Source organism: Balaenoptera ricei, chromosome 10 (genome assembly GCF_028023285.1).
Source record: "Balaenoptera ricei isolate mBalRic1 chromosome 10, mBalRic1.hap2, whole genome shotgun sequence".
In the NCBI taxonomy this organism is placed as follows: Eukaryota; Metazoa; Chordata; class Mammalia; order Artiodactyla; family Balaenopteridae; genus Balaenoptera; species Balaenoptera ricei.
Window position 1 is genome coordinate 11,590,723 of NC_082648.1, and position 12,295 is coordinate 11,603,017.

General features: G+C 41.6%; 1 pseudogene; it reads right to left on the minus strand.

Moving 5' to 3' along the window:
- Window positions 1–8,843: 8,843 nt before the first annotated feature.
- LOC132372420 (small ribosomal subunit protein uS5-like) lies at window positions 8,844–10,036 on the minus strand (annotated as a pseudogene).
- Window positions 10,037–12,295: the final 2,259 nt, after the last annotated feature.

The following is a 12,295-nucleotide window of genomic DNA, read 5'->3' on the forward strand; positions in this document are numbered from 1 at the left end:
TCATGCTGGGAACCCCTGAGAGGTATCCCACCAGCTGGAGAGGAAGCTGGGGTATTTATTCTCTCATTCTTATCAGTCACTTGCTGAGGGTTTTTCCCAGGGTGTTAACTCCCCAGCACTTAGAACCTGCTCTGCACCTAGGCTGAGAGAAAGCCACTGTCTGCATATATAGAAACAGTAAGTAGTAGGGAAATGAGCATGGTGCTGATGGTATCTTCCACACTGGCCAAGAAAATGAGGCCTCAGATTCCCTATAAAGTACTGAGATCTAAGAGAATTCAAAAGTACCTTGTAGCAATTTTCCATGTTGCCTGCCTTCTTTCTGCCTTCCCTGTGAGTATGTGTATATAGTAAATCCCACAAAGGTACCATACTTCTGACTTCATTTTCATTTACACCTCAATGTCAGGCTCTGACCTGTTATTTCAGAATTGATTGGGGCTGGATTTGGGGAGAGAAAATTATATGCACCACAGTAGAAAACAATGAAAATAAAACGAAGTATTAGTGTTCCCACCCGATCTGATATCCTGAGGAAGACTTATCGCTTTTATTATTCTTCAGTCAGGAATGCATAACCTGAATCAAATCATGAGGAAACATCAGACAAACCCAAACTGAGAAACATTCTGCAAAATATAATAGATTCTTTAAAAATGTCAATGTTACGAAAGCAAAGACTAAGGAATTTTTCCAGATCGAAGGAGACTAAAGAAACATGACAACTAAATGCAATATGTGATCTTGGATTCCATCCTCAAAATAAAAAATGTAACATAAAGGGCATTACTAAGACAAAATCAGAATATGATTCCTAGAATAAAGTATCAATGTCAAATTTTTGAATTGGATAACTGTACAGTGCTTTCATAACAGAACATCCTTGTTCCTAGGAAATACACACTAAAATGTCAAGACAAAGAGCCATAATGTATGCAAATGTGTCTATTGCCAAATGTGTCTTCTCTAAAGAGTTAGGTTGCTTTATATAATGAAGAACTTATACCTATCCTTCTCAAACTATTCCGAAAAATTGAAGACAAAGGAACATTCCTAAATTCATTCTACAAGATCACCATTACCCTGATATCAAAACCAGATAAAGACCCTACAAAAAAAGAAAACTACAGGCCAATAACTCTGATGAATATAGATGCAAAAATCCTTAACAAAATATTAGCAAACCAAATCCAACAATACATAAAAAGGATCATACACCATGATTGAGTGGGATTTATTCCAGGATCACAAAGATGGTTCAACCTATACAAATCAATCAATGTGATACACCACATTAACGAAAGGAAAGATGAAAACAACATGATCATCCAATAGATGCAGAAAAAGCATTTGACAAAAGCTTAAAAGCTTTTGCACAGCAAAGGAAACCATCAACAAAACAAAAAGACAACTTAGTGAATGGGAGAAAATATTTGCAAATGATGCGACTGACAAGAGCCAAAATAGCCAAAATATACAAACCGCTCGTACAACGCGGTATCAAAAAAATAAAAAATAAAAAAAATCCAATTGAAAAATGGGCAGAAGACTTGAATAAACATTTTTCCAAAGAAGACATGCACAGGCACATGAAAGTCGCTCAATATCACCAGTTATTAGAGAAATGCAAATCAAGACCACAATGAGGTATGATGTCACCCACGTCAGAATGTCTATCACCAAAAAGCCTACAAATAACAAATGTTGGAGAGGATGTAGAGAAAAGGGAACCTTTGTTAACTGTTGGTGGTAATGTAAATTGGTGCAGCCACTATGGAAAACAATATGGAGGTTCCTTAAAATAGTTAGAAATAGAACCACCATATGATCCAGCAATTCCACTCCTGGGTATTTATCTTGAAAAAATGAAAACACTAATTTGAAAAGCTACATGCAGCCCAATGTTCACTGCAGCACTATTTACAATAGCCAAGATGTGGAGTAACCAAAGTGCCCAACAACAGATGACTGAATTAAGAAGATGTGGTATATATATATATATATATATATATATATATATATATATATACACAATGGAATATTAGTCATAAAAAAGAATGAAATACTGCCATTTGCAGCAACATGGATGGACCTAGAGAATATTATGCATGGTGAAATATGTCAGACAGAGAAAGACAAACACTATATTATATCACTTATATTTGGAATCTAAAAAAATAATACAAATGAATGTATATACAAAGCAGAAACAGACTCACAGACGTAGAAAAGAAACTTTTGTGGGGTGAAGAGAAGAGGGGAGGGACAAATTAGAGGTATAAGATTAACACATACAAACTACTACATATAGAATAGATAAGCAATAAGGATTTACTGCAGAGCACAAGGATTATACCCATTATCTTGTAATAACGTATAAAGGAATATAATCTGCAAAAATACTGAAAAAATAGGTTGTTTTGAAACTCTTGATTCAGGATGATTTAATAAAAATTATGAGAATTAATGCTTCTTTTGGTACACACACACACACACACACACACAAACTGATTGTGGCAACTTAGCCTAAAGTCTCTGCTTCTGTAAGTAATATGCTAAGGCTGTGGCATTAATCTTTCCTCAGCTTTTAATCATTAAACAAAATGAAAAACAGACCCTAGAACTGGCTTGGAGTGGCGCTTTACCTAACCAGGGGTTTTGCTTTTGGGGACCTGAAATGGAGATAGATGAACAGACTTTCAATAAAACTGATTCTTTCCCAAGCTGTTAACTAAATCCTGATAACATATTGGCAATCTTTATTGATTGTTGCTTGTAAAATATGGTTGTCTGATCAGGTAGTGTGATTGACTTTCAACATAAAACCACTAAAGCAAGAAAGGATAAGAATCAGAATAGAAAAAAAAAAAAAAAAAAGAATCAGAGTAGAACTCCTGGACAGTAAGTGGATATGTACTAAGGTCTTGGGCTTAAGCTCTTGGGCTCTAGCATGTAGAGTGGGTTACAAACTTGGCTTCACCTGCATGACAATGAGAATATTACTTAACTTTTTTTTTGGCCGTGCCACACCCGTGGCATGAGGGATCTTAGTTCCGTGACCAGGGATCGAACCCGTGCCCCCTGCAGTGGAAGCCCAGAATCTTAACCAGTAGACCGTCAGGGAAGTCCTGTTACTTAACTTCTTTAAACCTGTTTTCACATCTGTAAAATGGACATAATAACAGTGCTACCTTCCTATGGTTCTTAGGAAGATTTAATGTGATGATGTATGTGACTCGGTTGGGATAAACTTGATCTACATATGTCTTAAAACTTAAAGTATCGATCAGGGTTCAGTGAAAGAACACAGCCACTGTGTATATTATTAGACAAGGAACTCAGATTACACAGCTGTGGGAGGAGCTGAGGAAGTAAAGATCTGGAAGGGGAAGTTGGAGGAACAGTCGCCATAAGCAATCCTCCTGAAGCCCTGGAGTGTGTGGACAAGTGGAAGCTTACAAGGAAATCTGAGAAGCCAAACACATCCATCAGCCAGTGTAGAACTGTGAATGGGGAGCTCACGGAGCACCCTATGGGAAGCTATGCCTCTCCGTAACTATAACCTCTGTGTGTCCACTGCTAGGTGTCTGGTGGTGGGCCTACAACTGCTGTTGATCAGCAGGGCTAGTGGCTGGGAAGAAGAGTCTAGCATAGAACAGAGAAGACTGGACAACCTAGAGGCACTTGAGCACCTTGACATTTGCTCATCACCATGAAGACCTTCAGAGAGACATGACTACTGTTTCACTTCTGCCTCTCAAATCATGAGCAAATTCCTCTTGTGGTCAACTCTAACCTGCAATCATACAGGGAAAGGGATTCTGGGAAATGCACTGCCGGATTAGCCAAATTGACAACAGAACAATCCAACATACCTCAAATAATACTGGCTTTAAAAGTATAGTTTATTTCTTGCAAATCAAAACCAGAATGAGATACCACCTCACACCTGCTAGAATGGCTATTATCAAAAAGACAACAAATAAAAAGTGTTGGTGAGGGTGTGGAGAAAAGGGAACCCATGTGCAGTGTTAGTGGAAATGTAAATTGGTGTAGCCAATATGGAAAACTCCATGGAGATTCCTCAAAAAATTAAAAATGGAAATACCATATGATCCAGCAATTCCACTTCTGGGTATTTATCCGAGCAAAATGAAAAGACTAATTTGAAAATATATATAAACACCTATGTTCAATGCAGCATTATTTATAATAGCCAATATATGGAAGCAACCTAAGTGCCCACCAATAGATGAATGAATAAAGAAGATGTGGTATATTACTCAGCCTTAAAAAGAATGAAATCTTGCCATTTGCAACAACATGGACGGACTCAGAAGGTATTATGCTAAGTGAAATAAGTCAGACAGAGAAAGACAAGTGCTGTACGTTATCACTTATATGTGGCATCTAAAAAACAAAACAAATGAACAAACATAACTAAACAGAAACAGAGTCATATATACAGAGAAGAAATAGGTGGTTGCCAGAGGGGAGTGGATTCGGGGAGGAGAGAAAGTGGTGAGGGAAAATAGAGGTACAAACTTTAGCTCAGGTACTCCAAACAAAGTGGTATTGGAATAAGGATAGTACAGATCAATGCAATAGAACAAAGAGCGTATCAATAGAACTGCACATATCTGCTCACGAAAAAGGAGTAAGGGTAATTCAATGGGGAAAGGATAGTCTTTCCCACAAATGATGTTGGAAAAAACAGACACAAGGAAAAGAACAAGACCATATACAAAAACTAACCTGAAGCATAAACCTAAACAGAAGAGCTAAAATTAAAACAGTGCTATCCAATACAATTATAATTTGAGCCACATTTGTAATTTGACATTTTCTAGTAGCCATGTTTTAAAAAATAAAGAGTAATGGATGAAAATAATTTGAATATTTTATTTGATGGAAAACATTCAAAATATTATAATTTTGACATGTAACCAACAAAAATATTATTGGGGAGAAAAGAAATATATAGCTTATTTCTGTCTCATATAAAAACAGCCTGGGCTTCCCTGGTGGCGCAGTGGTTGGGAGTCTGCCTGTTAACGCAGGGGACACGGGTTCGAGCCCTGGTCTGGGAAGATCCCGCATGCCGCGGAGCAGCTGGGCCCGTGAGCCACAACTGCTGAGCCTGTGTGTCTGGAGCCTGTGCTCCGCAACAGGAGAGGCCGCGACGGTGAGAGGGCCGCGCAACGCGATGAAGAGTGGCCCCCGCTTGCCGCAACTGGAGAAAGCCCTCGCACAGAAACGAAGATCCAACACAGCCAAAAATAATTTAAAAAAAAAAAAAAAAAACTTTAACTAAAAACCAAAAAAAAACAGCCTATCAGTAGTCAGTCCACAATAACAAGAATCTAGCTCTTTAGCTCTTCTTTTGCACTGGTATCCACAGCAGGCAACTTTATAGTGTAATATGGGTAATAAAACTCCAAAATTCATGTCCTCATTCCAGCCAGCAGGAAGGAGAAAAAAAGTAAAGTAGGGTTTGTTCATTCTTTTCAAAAACACTTCCAAGAAAAGTCACACAGCTACAAGGGATTCTGGGAAATGAAATCTTTATTTCAGGAAATCTTATATTCAGCTAAAACTTGAAGGAGTGAGAAAGCAGGTATCAGGGGACAAATAGCTATCCTTGCCACAGACCACTCATCCACATGCTCCTTCTTTCCACATAGAGATTATATCTTCGAGATATAAGTCCAAAGTGCCATTGGTTACTGCATTAAGCTCAAAGTCTGGAAACTCTGGGCGATATCCAGTCATCTCTATCATGGCAGGTCGTAGCCACTCACAGTCCAGAAATCCATAAACTAAAAGTCATTTTCCCTCCCCCCTCACTCATACTCAATATATTGATATAATGGTAAAACAGGAATGGAATAACCTTAATTAAAATTCCAATAGGGGGCTTCCCTGGTGGCACAGTGGTTAAGAATCTGCCTGCCAATGCAGGGGACACGGGTTCGAGCCCTGTTCCGGGAAGATCCCACATGCTGCAGAGAAGCTAAGCCCGTGCGCCACAGCTACTGAGCCTGAGCTCTAGAGCCCGTGAGCCACAACTACTGAGCCCATGTGCTACAACTACTGAAGCCCGTGTGCCTAGAGCCCGTGTTCCACAACAAGAGAAGCCACTGCAATGAGAAGCCCACGCACTGCAACAGAGTAGCCCCTGCTCGCCGCAACTAGAGAAAGCCCGCGCGCAGCAACGAAGATCCAATGCAGCCAAAAATAAATAAAATAAATTTAAAAATTTGGAGCTTCTAGCTAGTAGAAAGAAGAAAGGTGTGAAGAAGATCATGCCTCCTCTTTTTAAAGACAATTTTCCAGAAGTGTACATGAAACTACTTTTGATGTCAAAAACTTGGCCTCTGTGCACCTGTCCTAAATCAAATCTTGGAGACAGAGTTTTGGATGAAGTAGAAAAGAATAGCTTTATTGCTTTGTCAGGCAAAGGAGAACACAGCAGGCTCAGGCCCTTAAGAACTGTGTGTCTCCACCTGGGGGGATCTGGTGAGGAGTTTTATAGCAATAGTTCAAGGGCAGGGTTGCTAATAAGGATCAAGGTTTGTGCAGGGCCTGCATTCCCTTAATCTGGCCTCAGGTGGCCTCCTGAGGAGCTTCTGTGGTTTTTGAGGTGATTAAACCATGACCTTCTCTCTGGAATGAAGAATGGTTCATCAAGTAGTTAACATCTTCCATTTGTTGGGTTTTTTTTTGTTGTTGTTATTTATTTATTTATTTGGTTGCACCAGGTCTTAGTTGTGGCAGGCGGGCTCCTTAGTTGCAGCTTGAGGGCTCCTTAGTTGTGGCATGTGAACTCTTTTAGTTGCGGCATGCATGTAGGATCTAGTTCCCTGACTGGGGATCGAACCCGGGCCCCCTGCATTGGGAGAACGGAGTCTTAATCACTGCATCAACAGGGAAGTCCTTGTTGGGGGTTTTAGTTCTGCAAAAGAGCTCAAAGATATTCTTATGTGTATCCCTTGAGGTGGAACCAGGACCCTGTCCCAAGACTGAACTATTGTTTCTTGACTGCCCCTCCCTTGTCTCTGCATCCCCTCCCTTCCCTGATTAGCAACTGTTTGAATCTGCACTTTGGAACACAGGGAAGGTCATAGAGGCTGAAGCCGATTTCCTACAAAAAAGAAATGGGGGACACAGGAAGGCTTCCATGCCTAGGAGCCCCACAGGGTCCTGCTCAATTTCACTTTTGCTTATAACTATTGGTTAAAACTTAGTTCTGTGCAACACTATGAAAGCATTCCTTTCAGCTAGGTGTGGGAGTATGGCAGAATTGCAAAGCTATTAAGAGGAAGAGGCAAAAAGGTATGCTCTCTTCCTTTGAGTACACTGTCCAGAGAAAAAAGTACTCACCAATTCTAGTTGTGCATTTAGTTACTTGGCACACCTACCTGCAAGGGAAGCTAGAAGAAAATAAAGGCTTTATTCAAGGGAACCAAATACCCAGCTAAAAATTGAGAAGAACATATGTGGTGACCAGTTGCAGTCTTGGCTGTGGCATGTGAATCACACAGCACAGCATCTATCATATAGTTAAAAACTCAGTAAATGTTAACTATTACTTGTGTCAAAATGTGGTCCAAGGAAGACCCTACATGGGTACCCTGTTTTACTCCTACTTGGATATATTTTTTTAACAGACTTTTTTTTTTTAAGAGAAGTTTTACGTTTACAGAAAAATTGAGCAGGAGGTACGAGAGCTCCCATGTACCTCCTGCCACACACAGGCAGAGTACCTCCCCACCCTCCATGAATAACCTTTAATGTTCACTCTATAGAAGTGAAACCCAACCTTCCACTTTTTTTTAAATTTAATTTTATTTTTTTATACAGCAGGTTCTTATTAGTTATCTATTTTATCCACATCAGTGTATACATGTCAATCCCAATCTCCCGATTCATCCCACCACCACCCCCCCTCCACTTTCCCCCCTTGGTGTCCATACGTTTGTTCTCTACATCTGTGTCTCTATTTCTGCCTTGCAAACCACTTCATCTGTACCATTTTTCTAGATTCCACATACATGTGTTAATATATGATATTTGTTTTTCTCTTTCTGACTTCACTCTGTATGACAGTCTCTAGGTCCATCCACGTCTCTACAAATGACCCAATTTTGTTCCTTTTTAGGGCTGAGTAATATTCCATTGTATATATGTACCACATCTTCTTTATCCATTCGTCTGTCAATGGACGTTTAGGTTGCTACCATGACCTGGCTATTGTAAATAGTGCTGCAATGAACACTGGGGTGTATGTGTCTTTTTTTTTTTTTTTAAGATTTATTGATTGATTGATTGATTGATTGCTATGTTGGGTCTTCGTTTCTGTGCTAGGGCTTTCTCTAGTTGCGGCAAGCGGGGGCCACTCTTCATCACGGTGCATGGGCCTCTCACCATCGTGGCCTCTCTTGCTGCGGAGCACAGGCTCCAGACGCGCAGGCTCAGCAGTTGTGGGTCACGGGCCTAGTTGCTCCGCGGCATGTGGGATCTTCCCAGACCAGGGCTCGAACCCGTGTCCCCTGCATTAGCAGGCAGACTCTCAACCACTGCGCCACCAGGGAAGCCCGTATGTGTCTTTTTGAATGATGGTTTTCTCTGGGTATATGCCCAGTAGTGGGATTGCTGGGTCATATGGTAATTCTATTTTTAGTTTTTTAAGGAACCTCCATACTGTTCTGCATAGTGGCTGTATCAATTTACATTCCCACCAATAGTGCAAGAGGGTTCCCTTTTCTCCACACCCTCTCCAGCATTTGTTGTTTGTAGATTTTCCTTTTTCTTTTTTTTTTTTTTCTTAAACTAGTTTCATTCACTTTATTTTTCTCATAGAAAACTATGTGGTGGCTACAGCTGGAGCCTGGGTCCTCTGCACGGAAACTCTGGTGTGGGTCTTTTTTTTTAAAATTTATTTATTTTTGGCTGTGTTGGGTCTTCGTTTCTTTGCGAGGGCTTTCTCTAGTTGCGGCAAGCGGGGGCCACTCTTCATCGCGGTGCGCGGGCCTCTCACTATCGCGGCCTCTCTTGTTGCGGAGCACAGGCTCCAGACGCGCAGGCTCAGTAGTTGTGGCTCACGGGCCTAGTTGCTCCGCAGCATGTGGGATCCTCCCAGACCAGGGCTCGAACCCGTGTCCCCTGCGTTGGCAGGCAGACTCTCAACCGCTGCGCCACCAGGGAAGCCCTGGTGTGGGTCTTTACAGGATGGTCAGTGAATTCCTGATATGGAGATTTGGTGAACATGGTCTCTTTCCAGAGATCAGGAGTGAGATAACTGTAGGTCTTGGAAATGGCATTAGAAGTGGCCTTGGCGAAGTTGCCCAGCGTGGCAGTGCAGTCCCTGGCAGAGGTGTAGCAGTCGTCAATTCTAGCCATTATCAGTAGCTTCTTGGGCACAGGGGCTGAGACTATGCCAGTGACCCTGGGGGCAGGGATGAGGCGCACCGGCACAGAGCCACAGTGGCCAGTCACCTTGCAAGGGACACTATGGGGCTTTGCCGACCTTGTTCCGCCAGTAGCCTCGTCACACCGGGACGATGGAGAACTCGGCCAGAATGATGGCCGCACAGATGGCAGTGGCTACCTCCTTAGAGCACGTCACACCCAAACCAACATGTCCGTTGTAATCCCAGATGGCAACAAATGCCTTGAACCTGGTCCGCTTGCCAGCATGGGTCTGCTTTTGCACAGGCATGATCTTCAAAACCTCGTCCTTGAGGGATGACCCCAAGAAAATGTCAGTGATCTCAGATTCCTTGATGGGCAGAGAAAAGAGATAGATCTCCTCCAGGGACTGGATCTTCATGTCCTTGACCAGGCGGCCCAGCTTGGTGACGGGGAGCCACTCCTTGTCCTCGGCCTTGCCTCCGTGAGCTCCGCGGCCTCGACCCTGGCCCCGACCACAACCCCAGCCCCGGCCCTGGATGCCGCTGCCGAAGCCTCCGTGGCCTCCCATTCCAGGGCCTCCGGGCCCTCCCGGCCCTCCCACAGCACAGGTGTCATCCACCATTTGGTGTTTTTACAGAAAAAAAAAAAAAGAAAGCTTTACAGAAAAAAAAAAAGTTAGATTTTCTGATGATGCCCATTCTAACCGGTTTGAGGTGATACCTCATTGTAGTTTTTTTTCAAACATCTTTATTGGAGTATAATTGCTTTACAATGGTGTGTTAGTTTCTGCTGTATAACAAAGTGAATCAGCTATACATATACATATATCCCCATATATCTTCCCTCTTGCGTCTCCCTCCCACCCTCCCTATCCCACCCCTCTAGGTGGTCACAAAGCACCGAGCTGATCTCCCTGTGCTATGCGGCTGCTTCCCACTAGCTATCTATTTTACATTTGGTAGTGTATATATGTCAATGCCACTCTCTCACTTCGTCCCAGCTTACCCTTCCCCTCCCCGTGTTCTCAAGTCCATTCTCTACATCTGCGTCTTTATTCCTGTCCTGCCCCTAGGTTCTTCAGAACAATTTTTCTTTTTAGATTCCATATATATGTGGTAGCATATGGTATTTGCTTTTCTCTTTCTGACTTACTTCACTCTGTATGACAGACTCTAGGTCCATCCACCTCACTACAAATAACTCAATTTCGTTTCTTTTTATGGCTGGGTAATATTCCATTGTATATATGTGCCACATCTTCTTTATCCATTCATCTGTCGATGGACAGGTAGCTTCCATGTCCTGGCTATTGTAAATAGAGCTGCAGTGAACATTGTGGTACATGACTTTTTTTGACTCACTGTAGTTTTGATTTGCATTTCTCTAATAATCAGTGATGTTGAGCATCTTTTCATGTGCCTCTTGGCCATCTGTATGTCTTCTTTGGAAAAATGTATACTTAGGTCTTCTGCCCATTTTTTTTTTTTTTTAAACATCTTTATTGAAGTATAATTGCTTCACAATGGTGTGTTAGTTTCTGCTTTATAACAAAGTGAATCAGCTACACATATACACACGTTCCCATATCTCCTCCCTCCCGCATCTCCCTCCCTCCCACCCTCCCCATCCCACCCCCCCAGGCAGTCACAAAGAACCGAGCTGATCTCCCTGTGCTATGTGGCTGCTTCCCACTAGCTATCTATTTTACATTTGGTAGTGTATATATGTCCATGACACTCTCTCACCCTGTCACATCTCGCCCCTCCCCCTCCCCCATCCTCAAGTTCATTCTTTAGTAGGTCTGTGTCTTTATTCCCATCTTGCCACTAGGTTCTTCATGACCTTTTTTCCCCCTTAGATTCCATATATATGTGTTAGCATACTGTATTTGTTTTTCTCTTTCTGACTTACTTCACTCTGTATGACAGACTCTAACTCCATCCACCTCATTACAAATACCTCCATTTCATTTCTTTTTATGGCTGAGTAATATTCCATTGTATATATGTGCCACATCTTCTTTATCCATTCATCCGATGATGGACACTTAGGTTGCTTCCATGTCCTGGCTATTGTAAATAGAGCTGCAATGAACATTTTGGTACATGACTCTTTTTGAATTATGGTTTTTCTCAGGGTATATGCCCAGTAGTGGGATTGCTGGGTCGTATGGTAGTTCTATTTTTAGTTTTTTAAGGAACCTCTATACTGTTCTCCATAGTGGCTGTATCAATTTACATTCCCACCAACAGTGCAAGAGGGTTCCCTTTTCTCCACACCCTCTCCAGCATTTATTGTTTCTAGATTTTTTGATGATGGCCATTCTGACGGGTGTGAGATGATACCTCATTGTAGTTTTGATTTGCATTTCTCTAATGATTAATGATGTTGAGCATTCTTTCATGTGTCTGTTGGCCATCTGTATATCTTCTTTGGAGAAATGTCTATTTAGGTCTTCTGCCCATTTTTGGATTGGGTTGTTTGTTTTTTTGTTATTGAGCTGCATGAGCTGCTTGTAAATTTTGGAGATTAATCCTTTGTCAGTTGCTTCATTTGCAAATATTTTCTCCCATTCTGAGGGTTGTCTTTTGGTCTTGTTTATGGTTTCCTTTGCTGTGCAAAAGCTTTTAAGTTTCATTAGGTCCCATTTGTTTATTTGTGTTTTTATTTCCATTTCTCTAGGAGCTGGGTCAAAAAGGATCTTGCTGTGATTTATGTCATAGAGTGTTCTGCCTATGTTTTCCTCTATGAGTTTGATAGTGTCTGGCTTTACACTTAGGTCTTTAATCCATTTTGAGTTTATTTTTGTGTATGGTGTCAGGGAGTGTTCTAATTTCATACTTTTACATGTACCTGTCCAATTTTCCCAGCACCACTTATT